Genomic DNA, 13330 nt, shown 5'->3' on the forward strand with positions numbered 1-13330 from the left:
GACTGGAAATATTTTTAAAGTGCTTCAGTATAAAAGCCTGTTTCAGTATCTCTGTGTTAACATCAGCATTTAAGCTGTTTTGTAAGTAGCAATGAATCTTCTTATTAGAATACATATTCTGACTATTGGAGAATTAACAGTGAATTAAACATTAGGAAAAAATTCTGTGCAATTCAGGCAAAAGAACCTGAGTAAAATTTTACTACACACTATGAAACTTGGCATCTAATCATGTGATTATGTGAGATTTAAATTTTCATAAAATAAAAAAATTAACCTGGTCCTAGTTTGTAGCTACTAACAAAAGTGGAAAGTTAAAGACTGAAAATTGAGGATGCCAATAAAAAGGATGTATTTAAAAATAAAATATTGATGATTTTTGAGTATTTTGGCTTCTCAGTACTGCACTGTATAGAAACAGGAAATTTTGGCTAAATTGTCATAATACTAATTCAATATAAGGGGGTAGGGAAACATTCCCACTGTGAGTTGTTAGTTACATCAGCCTAAGAAAATGTTATGGCACAATAAAATGTAGCCAGTTATGCTGAAGGAACATTAAAGAAAAGGGTGCTGGAATTAACTCCAAAGGCAGCAATGCAAATAAAATGGAAGATGTGACTTCAGCAGAGTGGACAAGGTAGTATTGAAAACAGTGGGGTTCTGTCCTTGTAGCAGTCACTTGAGTGTTTCCTAAACTTTTTTGTTTGGTGCTGAGAAATGCACGAAGTGAGGCTGAGATGTTTCCCAAGCAGAGAACATCTGCACAGCACAGAGGGATGGAGGCAGCAGTTTGGCTCACCCATCACCAGCCTGGTCAAGCGGCTGCTGTTGCTGATGATGCCACGAATGCTTTTGTGGGGCTGAAGGCTTGTGTAAGCAGCAAAGGAAGGTTGTTTGCGTTTGATGTAGTTGCTGTCTTCGCTATAAGGTTGCTGCTGTATTTTGGATCTTTTTGGGTAAGAGAAGCTTGCCGACTCAGCTGTGACTTTTTAAAGCTGTAGAATTGCAAAAGGACAAAAGAAAAGTATCTAAATTCTAACACTTTCACTTAAAATGCTGTTTCTTTTCTGTGAAATCCTTCAGCTTATTGCAAAGCCTTGTAAGAAAATGTTTTTAAATGTATAAATGGACATTTTTCAGTGTTGTGAATAATACCGACATAGCACAGATTTCATTGCTGTATCTGCACTCCATTAAAAGTAAATTGTGATTAATGTGCAAAAAGATTTTCTTTTTTTCTGTGAATAAAGGGAAGTATGTTTTCTAAATAAGACAAAAGAAAAGATTTTCATTAAAAAAAAAGATCCTTGTTGAATCCAGAATTCCAAGCATGGGCTTTATTCAAATTTAAATGCCACTTAGAGGTATTTTTTAAAAAAGGGTTAATTAAATAAACTTCAGTGGGTCAAATTACATAGTTTTATAAGTTGAAAGAAATATTTTTAATATTTTTAATAGAGACTGGAAATTATTTCAGGTGTAGTGCTGAATGCTTTCAAACATATTGAAGTAAAAATAGCTCCCATCTGGATGTTAGAGATAAAAACTAGTATTTCACTAAAAACTAGTATTCAGTCACTTCTGCAGTTATAAGGACTTGCAGATGCTACTGGCCTCTACTATGTTAATATCATTTAGACGCAACAATTTCATAGAGAATTGTATCTTCATGAACAGAGTGAAGAATCAGAATTCTTCACTCAGTTGTGGAATGAAAGAAAAATGTTTTACAGGTGATTTCATTCCATTAAGACAATTTATCTGTTACTTCAGCTAATCTGATGCTTTCTTCTTTGCATTAATGCATTTGTTTCTCTGAATTTTTGTGCTTGTAGCTGTTGGTCACTGATGTGACACTATTTTTCTAGCAGGACAGATTTGTAACTGTGTGGCTCAGATATCAGAGCTTTCTTGTGAATTGTTTGAGCTTCTGCTTTGCTTCCTTTCAGGAAACTGAGTGCATCATTACTACAGGAAGTTTGGTCTTCCCCAGGCACTGTCAGCAGTCTGACTTCTGCGCTGCTTGAAGGGATATGCCTGTGAGCAGCAGAAAAAGCTCATTTAGCCTTTTTTTTTTCTTCTTACTATATTGAATTCATGTAATGGAGGTTGTGTATGAAAACACAGGATGAGTGGGTTTTTCCAGCTGAGTCAGAAAGAGGTCTTCCTAGATCATTTTGGTATAATACAGTAAATAAGCAGTGAAGTAAAAAACATTTGCCTTTGTGCTAAATATTGATGACAGTGATTGCATGCTAAGTGCCTTCAGTTTGGAATTTAGCACACAAATCTCTTTGTTGAAGTTTATATTCTGATATATTCCACTGCCTTTCCCTTTAGCATACAAAACTAGCATTCTTCAGTAAAACAAAGTTAAACTGCCTGTGGAGTGGGGAAGGGAAAAGGCAATGAGCTGTGATACAGAAATGCAGGCTTTAGTCCCTGGTTGCTTGCGGTTTTGAATCTAGGGAAGAAAAAAGAGAATTTAGGTTTTTCAAGGACTCTGTTTTCTCAAGAATCTTGTTTGTACAGCTTGCAAAAAACCATTTTGATCAAGAGAAGCCAGTTGATGTAATCTTTTTAGATTTCAGTACAGTTTTCAATACTGTCTCTCAAAGTATCCTTCTGGACAAATACATTATGTGGTGGGTAAGCAGTTGGTTCACAGGTCGAGCACAGAGGGTAATCGTGAATGGGGTAACCAGACTGGTGACCTGTCACTAGTGGGGTTCCTCAGGGCTCCATCTTGGGCCCTGTGCTCTTCAACATCTTCATAAATGACTTGGACACAGGACTAGAAGGGATCCTAAACAAGTTTGCAGATGATACAAAACTGGGAGGAGCTGTTGACTCCCTCAAAGGCAGGGAGGCCCTGCAGAGAGACCTCAACAAATCAGAGGACTGGGCAATCACCAACCGTGTGAAGTTCAACAAGTTCATCCCAGATTCTGCACCTGGCATGGGGGTTTGCACAGACTGGGGAATGAGATGCTGGAAAGCAGTGCCACACAAAGGGCCCTGGGGGTCCTGGTGGATGGCAAGTTGAAGTTGAGTCGTCAGTGCCCTGGGAGACAGGAGGGCCAACCATGTCCTGGGTGGCATCAGACAAAGCATCACCAGCCGGTCGAGGGAGGTGATTGTCCTGCTCTGCACTGGTGCAGCCTCACCTTGAATATTGTGCGCAGTTTTGGGCACCACAACATAAAAAATATATTAAGCTCTTATAGAGTGTCCAAAGGAGAGCAAGGAAGATGGTGAAGGGCCTTGAGGGGAAGCTGTATAAGGAGCAACTGAGGTCATTTGGTCTGTTCAGCCTGGAGAAGAGGAGACCAAGGGGAGACTCATTGCAGTCTACAACTTCCTCATGAGGAGAAGAGGAGGGGCAGACACTGATTTCTTCTTTGGGGTGACCAATGACAGGACCTGAGGGAATCGCCTGAAATTGTGTCAAGGAAGATTTAGTTTAGATATTAGAAGGAGGTTCTTCACCCAGAGGGTATTTGGGTGCTGGAACAGACTCCCCAGGGAAGTGGTCATAGCATCAAGCTTGACAGAGTTCAAGAAGCATTTGAACAACACTTTCAGGACATTCTTGGGAATGGTCCAGTGCAGGGCCAGGAGTTGGACTCGATCCTTGTGGATCCCTTCCAACTCAGCATATTCTGTGATTCTGTGATTTTGGATTAGATTGTGCCATATCACTTCAAGGCACACCAAAACAGTTAGTTCAAAAGAGGAAAAAGAGCTCTTGTTTCTAGGTCATCCTGATGCCTTGAGCTAGTAGCATAGACCAGCCCAAGAGACAGCTTTGGTGACAGTAGCTCTGCCTGGACTTTCTGTGTGTGACTCAAAATCTGGGGTTCCTGGAGTTCTTTGGGATGGGGAATCCCCACTCATCCTGCCCGCGGTCATAGCAGCCACGCAGATTGGTGAGGAGGGTCCTGTGCCTATCTGCTAGATCTGCTTGCCATGAGAGAATTCCTGTAGCTGAAGGACATCCATATCAGAGACTAACCCTTCTCAATGTGTTTAATGTTATCTGTGCAGATACATGCTGCTTTTATTTCTCCTCATACTTTGCTTTTTCAGGATCAGGAAACGGATGGACACTTGCTGTTCTCTTTACTATGTTTCCACATCTTTTTTCTCCTACTGACAATCACTCTATAAACTATGCAGTCAGTAGTAATGAAAAGTCAGGTCATGAAGAGTTGTTGGTGTGGACCTCAAGTCCTCACCCTGCTTTCTAACACAGAATTTTCATTTTCCATTATACTGCTATTGCTGAATGTGACTGATTTTTAGCCTGGGCTCCAGGAGCCTTTCTGACCTCAAGCAGAAGGGGAGCTATTGCTTCAGCACTAGATCACGATATAAGCATGACGTGTTTATCTTTGTTTTATTTCACTGCTTATCAACTAATGATTTATCATTTAATTCTTTTCTTACTTATAAAATTTGTAGCAAATACTTCAGATCTAGTGGGATTTTACTTGCGATTTTTTTGTTTCTTCTTCTATACTCTTTTGTGCCCTCATAGACTGAAGTGACTCAGCTCACTATGTATTTTTCCCTTTGTTTCCTTCCCTTCCAGTGCTGTCTTTTTCTGGGTGGTTGCTGTCTGCTCTTTTTTCTTTTGATGTTTTTGCGGTACTATTCTTTTAATAATGTAAAATCCTGAGTTTTAGACTGTTCCTCATAGTTACTGTCCATTTGCTTCTCCTGTTCCATTTTCCTTGCCACTGTGCTTGCTTTCTTTCTTTCTTTGGTTTTTTGGAACTTGCTATCAGCTGATGCAAACTTAGCATCAGCTATAGATTGCAAGAAAGAATATCAGAGAGAAAATAAGTGCAGCAATGGAATCAGAAACTCAGTTATCAATGTATCTGTTTCTTGTTTTGTACTAATGTTCTGTGTTTTCCTGCTACCTTTTTATATTCTCTCTTTGTTGCTGTCATGTCTTTATTTCTATTTTTGATTTCTGCATCTAGTTAGTATTGTTAATAGTAACATTGGGTATTACTTACAGTTAAAGAGATTACAAAAGATAGTGCACTGAGAGCAGGTGGTCACACTTGAAATGGAACAGTTTTTGGGATCTTCTGAAATTCTGTTACTTACTTGAGCTGAGGACTAGAAATCAAGGGAGCAGTGAACATAAAGGGAATTGCTCATTCCAAGCATTTGCCTTCATGTTCTTTTTAAAACCACAGCCAGTTTATATGCATTTTTGTATGAGTTTAGCTGAGCATTGTAATCTTGACATCTGAAAACTCAGTATATATGTTCAGTAGAAAATAAACCTGACCTCTGTATATTTTTTCACTCAGAGGCAAATGGTGAATAGGCTAGCCTTGAGAAGCTGTTTGCCTCACCATCCCACATTCTTTCCTGTAGTGAAACAGTGTCTAGTTTGTCAGTGGTTGCTGGGGTTTTGAGGAAGGGAGCAAGAGATGCTGTAGGCAAAAGGACCTGTTTGTGTACTTTCTCAAGTTATGGCTGTTAATGACATTGAGGTTATCTCTCCTGTCTGGTACATCCTGCTGTGCTGCTTATGAGGCAATATCCAGCAAGTGATATCCTGTTGTTTGTACCTTCTCTTTGATGTTTATTATTTGATTTGGGAACAAGTAGCATGATGGTGAGGGGCATCAAAACTGTTTCAAATATTTGACTTAATGTCTTAAATTCCATGGGATACCAGGGTGTCTTTGTACAGTGGCATAACTACATGTTGTAGTAGGTACTAATTGCATAACTACTGTAATGTCATGCCAACAGCTTGGATTACCTTTTTTTTGTGTGTGTGTGTCTAGTGGTTAATTAACCTTCCTTTTAAAATTGAAGCTCCAGAAGCAAAGCTTTCTGTTCCTCAATCAGATGGGATTGTATTGGGTTTGCACCCCTTATTTCCCATATCGTTTCAGGGACTGTCTTCACATTTATGAAATTACTGATTATTTGTGTTGGAGAAACTTTAAGAATTAAAGTGTTTCATCACTTTAAGAATTAACAAAAAGCTAATTCTCTGATTCTTAATTAATTGATTATTTTGTTCTCAGATTCAGTTTCTACAAGCCACTGTGCATTATAAAGCAAGATTTAACAACAGACAAAAACCCTCTCAATTAGATTGATTCCTCTTAATAAATTACTTATGTAGAAAATATGTAACAAAATAACTAAGCATTTCACCTTTAATTAAAAAAAATTAAATAAGTCAAAACCCCAACAAAACCCCACAAACAACAAACTAGCTGCAGTAGTAATGAATATGCTAAACACCATAAACATGCCCTAGGAGTGTTGGAATGGTGACCATGAGTAAACCTGCGATTCCACATCTGTGAAACTTTTACCACTGCCATATATAGTTGTAATGCTATGAAACGTAAGAACAAATACAGTGCAATTCTTTTCCAGTCCTAGCAGAATGTATGAGAAGAAAAACAGATAGATAAATGTTGCAAGTGGAAAGCTTGCAGTAAAATTTCCCACTTCTGAACACAGCTTTATAGAGAAATTTATTCCCCAAGTTTGTGGGTGTTTGTTACCTATAATGCCCTGGTTTGTGTTTGGCTCTTGTATTTTTTTGTGGTGAATTCCTGCTGTTTGTTCTCAAGAAGTGACAAACTCTATGCTACAGTAAGAACTATATTCTACTTTACGTAGGTGTAGCTTCACAATCATTGCATTATGTGAATTATCTTTATTTCTAATTCTATTATGATCTACCAAGAATTTCCAGATCATCTGCAAAGTTTATCATAGATGCCAGTATTTGCAGTCTCAGAAAAAGCATTGTTGATAACAGCAAGATATCTGTATGATAAAGAAGGAGAATTTACTGACAATCTAATGGTAATTAGAAGCCAAAGGATATTTCGATTCTGAGATAACTGTTACAAGATAGGTAACTAAAAATATTAGGGATTTACTCAGTTTAACAAAGATTAAAAATTTGCCGTTGCTATCATTAAAGAAAATCAGCAGGCATTTATTCATTTTGCAAAATCACATCAGGAAAGAGGATTTGTAAATAGACAAACTCACTCCATATTTTCAGTGGGAATATCTATCACCTTTGTAAACCTCTGGCTACCAGCCCTTTTCATGCTTCCCTGTGGTAACTGGATCTTCCTGAGTATGTCAAAGACATCTTTATATAATTCCTGCAACCATTCAAACAGTGTGTAAGGTCCTGCAGTGCTTCCAAAGGAAGGCTTTGGTGTCTTTGCACACATTTAAGAGTACTTTTGGCACCTTCTTGTGCACTTGTGTTGCCTTCTCAACCCATAAACATGCATGCACACGTGTTTGCCATTCTTGTCCACCCTTCACCAACTGGGAGCTAATGGGATAAAATGTCTTTTCCCTTTGTCTTCTATCAGCCTCATTGCTGTTATACCAGGTGTTCCCTGGATGTGTTCTCAGACGTACTTTAACAAAGTGTTCTCAGTGTGGGTCCTGTAAAACTCATACCAGCAATTTTACTACAGTATTTTCATTACAAAGGGCATCTTGTTTCATAATAATATGTTATATTCATTTTGAAGATGTCCTCACATCTTGCAAGAAGCAATTCTAAAAAGGTGGCTGATGCTGTTAGTTGGTACTTTGTTTTCCTTGTAAAGTCAGCATGGTATAAAAAATTCAGTGTAAAAAAATGATTTTAAAAGATAGATTGTGCCTTGATGGTACCTTGTTATTTAGTTAATGTATGCCTTCTGTGATATGGTAGCTGCAGTATATGCTATTTATGTCCCAGAAAATATTCAAAAATAATTGCTGACAAAAGCTACTTCACAGGTTGACTCAGAGGTACATCTTGTAATCTGAATGTTAATATTCTGGATAGCTAGGCAGAGAAAACTATTGATGTGGTTTGAAGATTGTGTAGAGACTAGTCAGGATTTTAGTTAGAGAAGTGGGGATGGAGAGGGATTGAGATACTTGAGTTCTCCCAGCTTCACTGAAATTTTATATCTATTGAGTGTATAATTCATACAATATGTAATATTTTTGAACAGGTAAGATTTTTTGCTAGTCGGTTGAAAATGTTGACTTTTATATCTCAAGAATTTATGTCTTTTCCAGAAGCAATTTAGAATCACCTTAATTTTACTCTAGAATCCAGGCAGCCCCTGGTTTTACTGTGCAATTCTTGACTATCTATCGTCTGCTTTATTTTTTGCCTTAAGCTTGGGTTGGTGTTACAAAGAAGCACTGATAAAAAACAGAGGTCTGAATCTTACGTCCATTACATATGGTCTATTCCCGTGTGATCCATGCAGAGGGAGTAGGAGCAGCTACCACTGAGATCAAACAGTTTTTCCAGCTCGAATTATCATGTAGGTCTTGGCTTTAAGTTTTAATGGACTCAATCAGGACCTCTGTATTTCCAAAAAGGAGATCATCCTTTTATTGGTTTCGCAGCTGTTTTGGGAGCAGAGAACTGTTGAGAATATTGACAAGTGAAATGATATGTTGTATTTTTTCAGTAATAGAATTTTTACACCCAGGAGTTGAACATTTTATTCCTCCCTCGTTCACCTGCAAAAATATTGATTCTGTACAGGCCTTTGTTATCATAAACTATTGTGCCATAGACAAAGGTAAACAGCATTCTTACCTCTCTGGGTGTGTAGCCAGATAACCCAGGCTGTAAACTGGAAAGTATTTTTCCTATCAGGCTCATTGGCCGGCCTAGCAAACTCCACGGGTATCTGTATCAGCTGCCTTGGAATTGCTTTTGATGTGATTAGGCTACTAATTAGCTGTCTCAATTCTTTTCTCCCTCCTGATGTTTTCTTTTGATTCACATTGACTCAGAGGAGTCTGCATTCAGTGTATGTTTGTTTTTGTGTTTTGTCTAAAATCCTTAATGATAGCTTAGACTGTCCTCTTTTGGTTCAGAGTTTCCCTCTGTAGACATACCTTTTCTGTTAAATGGGTGCATCTGGATTTTTCTCTTAGCTGGTACTTTGCAAGGTGTAAAAACAATGTATGGTCAGGGTGCATGTATATGTGCATATTCATTTAAAGTGTGCTAAGGGTTTTACAGTCTGAAAGAGAACGTGCATAGTTACTTCAAAACCATCAAAATCATAATACATGTTTACTACTCATATTCACCAAATAGTAACCTTACAATTAAATTGTTATGTAAAGTTAGTTAAATAACAGCAGAAGTTATTGTATTAAGACCCACTTTGCAAGGAAACCAATGACAAGGAAACCATGAAACACACTAATAGATTATATGCCATAGCAATATATTGCCTTTTTATTACTTTTCCACAGGCAGCAGATTCCTGTACAGTTATTATTACCTACATTATCTGCTAGTTTTCTATCAAAAAAGCTTCAGTCTATTGAATCATTAATCTAATATTTATCATTCTTATTGAAAATCCACTAGTGTTAGCACTGTATAAAATATTGACTCAAACCACGACAACTGGTTTTGCTAAAGATTAAAAACATATTAACCTGAAAAGCACAGTATTTCCTAAGACATTTTAAAACTACTCATTGTGGATATTTGAAATGACAATTTTTCTGTGTTGTCTGAGGAATGATTTTTTCTTAAATCTTTAGCATACAGTAAGTGACCAGTCCCATCCTGATTTGAAGATGCTGAGTGTTCATCCAACACATATTTGAAATTTTGATGTGTATTGCATTAGTTACTGAATATCAAGAATAAAATTTTTGCTCATACATAGAGTGTAAAATGGGATCTTTTGTAGCAGCGCACGGTCTGTTTAGAATGATATAACAGGTGCTGAATGTTCAGATATCAAACAAAATGCCATCTTTCTGTAGAAAAGAGGTGTCAAAAAGTTTCTTTGTACCTTTAACGCATGTGATTATGTAGTACAAAATGCAGAGTTTGTAAAATTTCTTGAATATACAGGCAAAAAATGAATAATTCAAAACAACTCATAAGTTCTACATTCTATTGTATCTTTTATAACGCAGGCAGAAGATAGCATTGTGTTCCCAGTAGAGCTGAATTTGCACAAGTTACACCTCGGAAAATGCCAGATGGTCTATGGTCTACTTTTGAGAGCTGTCACATATGTAAAGATTTGAAAAAAGAAAGACAGCTGAATGAGAGCAGTGGATCATTAAAGAGAGAGTGAGAGTCCCTGGGTATCACTGTGTTTTAAGAAGCATTGTGTCGTTCCTCATATTACACCTTTTTTTTTTTTTAAGATATACACAACCTTTAAAAAATAAGGTAAAAATATTTCTGTTTTAAACTGAGGTGGTTGTGGTTTAATCTCAGAACTGTCAATTGCTTTTGTTCTTTATGCTAGAATGCGGTCATATGGTTCCTAATTGGTTTCAAGTGTGTTTTAACCATAATATTCAAGTCTCCCTAGTGCAAAATTATCAATAAAGTTAAAATAAATTTAAATTGAGATAACTAATCCATTTGGGGTTTTATTCCATTTTGATTTGACCTGCATATAACATTTGAATAGTGTAAAGCCAGTCAGCTAAAAAGTTGTATGTTAATGCTAGAAGACTCGAGTACTTTGGGAACAGGATAAGTTAATAAAAAATTAAAATTAAAAAAACATAGAAAACTCCAAACCCTTAGTAAAAATAATAATAAAATCAAAACCATAACTGTTTAGATTTTCCAGGACTTTTCATTCACCCACAGTTTGACAGAAACACACCTAATTTTGCAGATTGAATTTTGGATAATTTGTCAAGTTATTGTATCATAGCAAAGACCCAAAAATACACAAACAATTGTAAGCTGCCACCACCAATTTAGCTGGCTTGGAAAAAGTCATAACTGTCAGTTTTAGAAACTGGCATCAGACACAGAGAATTTTAGAATAGTTCTTTAGAATAGTTTAGAATAGCTTTTGTTTATTGAGGAAGGTTAACCCCTCCCCAGTAATTCTACTTGATTGATGCAATTGCACCACTTCACACTTGGAGATCATAGGCAGTGCAGACTGAGGAAACATCATTACATGGACCATGAAAAACACAGTTCCTTAATTATGCAATTAAATTTAAGTGGGATAATGAAAATAAACTTCCGGGGTGCTATGGACATAAACATTGCATTTTGATTTCTAATATTGACAGATATTTTTGACTGTGGTTAGGTCTCCATTGCCTATTTTTAAAATGGAAGGAATTACTTGATTTTTAACAAAATTAATTTTGCACATACATGGAAAGGGAATCTACAAAAATCTATGTTTTTAATGATATTTATACAGATAGGGAAAAACTCCCTAAAAATTTGTTTAGGAACCTTTATATAAGTCTGGAGAAGTTAACCAAATATATACTACAAATTGAATTTCAAAGTGAAGAAAGTGCCTTGCTTATGCTTCTGTTTGTAGATTTTGCAAACACTAATGCAAAATTGAAGCATTGTCAGAAGAAGCTTTGAAGAAGCATTTTCAGCATTGTCAATAAAAAAGTCTTTGGGCAATAATTAATTGTTCAGGTATCAGATAGTGTTGTGCTCTGTTGACTTGGAGGTTTGTGAGCAGTTACTGCTGGTAAAGGAAGTGAACAATCTTTGATCTTTGTCTTCCCTGTAAAATCTTTGGGGAGGCTAAAACCTAAATGTTTCCCCCAGCCCTCTCTTTATTTCCAGCAACAGAAAATTATCACTTTGGTAAGGTAGGTTCAAGCATGGTTACTTTGACCTGGATTGATGTGGGCAGTCAAGTCAATTTGCTGAAAATCTTAGTGGCAATGAGCGAAAAAATCGAATAGCAAGAAAAAAAATGAACCATTTCATATTTAAACTATTCGCCTGTGACTAGCATGTAAAGTTTAAGATTTATATGAAGTTTAGTCTGAAAAAGTTTATGATAGTTGAAGGAAGCAATCTGAGAATGGTGTCAGTGTCCTGAATAAAAGGGAAATATTGAGGATTTATTAGGCAAATTTAGAACTGAGAGTCTTTTTAGAGACCATGTTGGTCTATATGACCCAGTCATATTTGTCTGAAAATTTGGTAACTTGTACCTGAAGTGATCAATGGAGATGTTTCTTTTTAGAGAAAGCTAATTGTAATTATCTATATGTGTTGTTACCTTGTACACAGCGTAATATGTATATGAGTGTGTACTGTGAAATCATCTGAAAATGGATGTGAACCACCTGAAAAGAGAATGAACTGCAGCACTGTTTTTCTTTACCCCTGACACTAATTTCTCTTCAGTTGAGTCTCTAGTAGAATCTGGACTTTCTCCTTGACATAAAATTTATAAATTGTTGGAGATTGGACTGTCTGAAAACTTCTTTATGTCCAAGCATGATGCAGTGATGTTTTGATTAGGAGAGGTGATTGAGCTTATGTTTTTTGATTGTGTAATCTTGTTGTGATACTATGTGTATAGTTTAATTAGTTTTCCAATAAATTCTGCATTTTTTTCTATATAAGAATTGTTAAATTGAAATGACTTTTGTATTACAAAGCTTTACATAAAAAAAAAAATCCTACATCTTTTCTTTAGTTACAGACTTTAAATACATAGGCACCCTCTTTTCTATGTTATTATAATTATGCTTCTGTATGATACAGTAGCTCAACACAGAACGATAAAGTTTCATGCTTACTCATTAGAATGAGTTTATAACGTGTACTCTCAGAGTCTTAACTAGGTCACTGCAGATTCTTGCCTTGACAGGTTCTGTATTTTTTTATCTTTGACCATTTCAGTATGTTGCCATTAAATTCCCAACCAGCCCATTACAGCTATTTCTAAAATTGTGATTCTGAGTTGAAAAATATGGAGGGGTGAACTCTGGCTTGCCACAAGTGTTTGAAGGCATGTGCCTTCTGGTTACCTCCTCCACAAAACCAGATTTTGTTTGGTTTAGTACTTCCCAGCAATCCATGATCTTTATGAATTAAGCTCAAAATGTTGTTAGTTACCTGGATACTCCTTCTTTAATATACTGGTCTGTGGTGGCTGTGTATCGGGGGACCCCTACTGTGTCACTAAGGTTATTTTCTGAAGACTTGCAGGTTGGCCAACCTGCAACTGAAATTCTGTTCTGCAGTCTGTATGTTCACTCCAATACCTTTTTCTCTCATTTGATTGCATTTCCCCCATTATTCACTTGGTTCCCTTAGTACAAGTTTATCTCAGTTTCGCTACTTTGTTTGCCATGCTTGACTTTTTCCTTTCTTCAAATTACTTGTCTTATACTTTCCGTGTAATTCACAGTCTTGCAGTGCTGAATGGGGAATCTAGGCCTCATGCATACATGATGTGCTTTTTGAATACCTAATAATTATTTTTAATTTAGAGATATTTTTTGCTCTGTT

General features: G+C 36.6%; 1 protein-coding gene across 3 annotated transcripts in view; it reads left to right on the top strand.

The window, feature by feature from the left end:
- The window catches only part of MDFIC (MyoD family inhibitor domain containing), a 53482-nt gene that overhangs the window by 23330 nt on the left and 16822 nt on the right, over positions 1 to 13330 (top strand). The window lies entirely within an intron of this gene.

This window comes from Manacus vitellinus, unplaced genomic scaffold (assembly GCF_001715985.3).
Source record: "Manacus vitellinus isolate BGI_N305 unplaced genomic scaffold, ASM171598v3 scaffold_5_pilon, whole genome shotgun sequence".
In the NCBI taxonomy this organism is placed as follows: domain Eukaryota; kingdom Metazoa; phylum Chordata; class Aves; order Passeriformes; family Pipridae; genus Manacus; species Manacus vitellinus.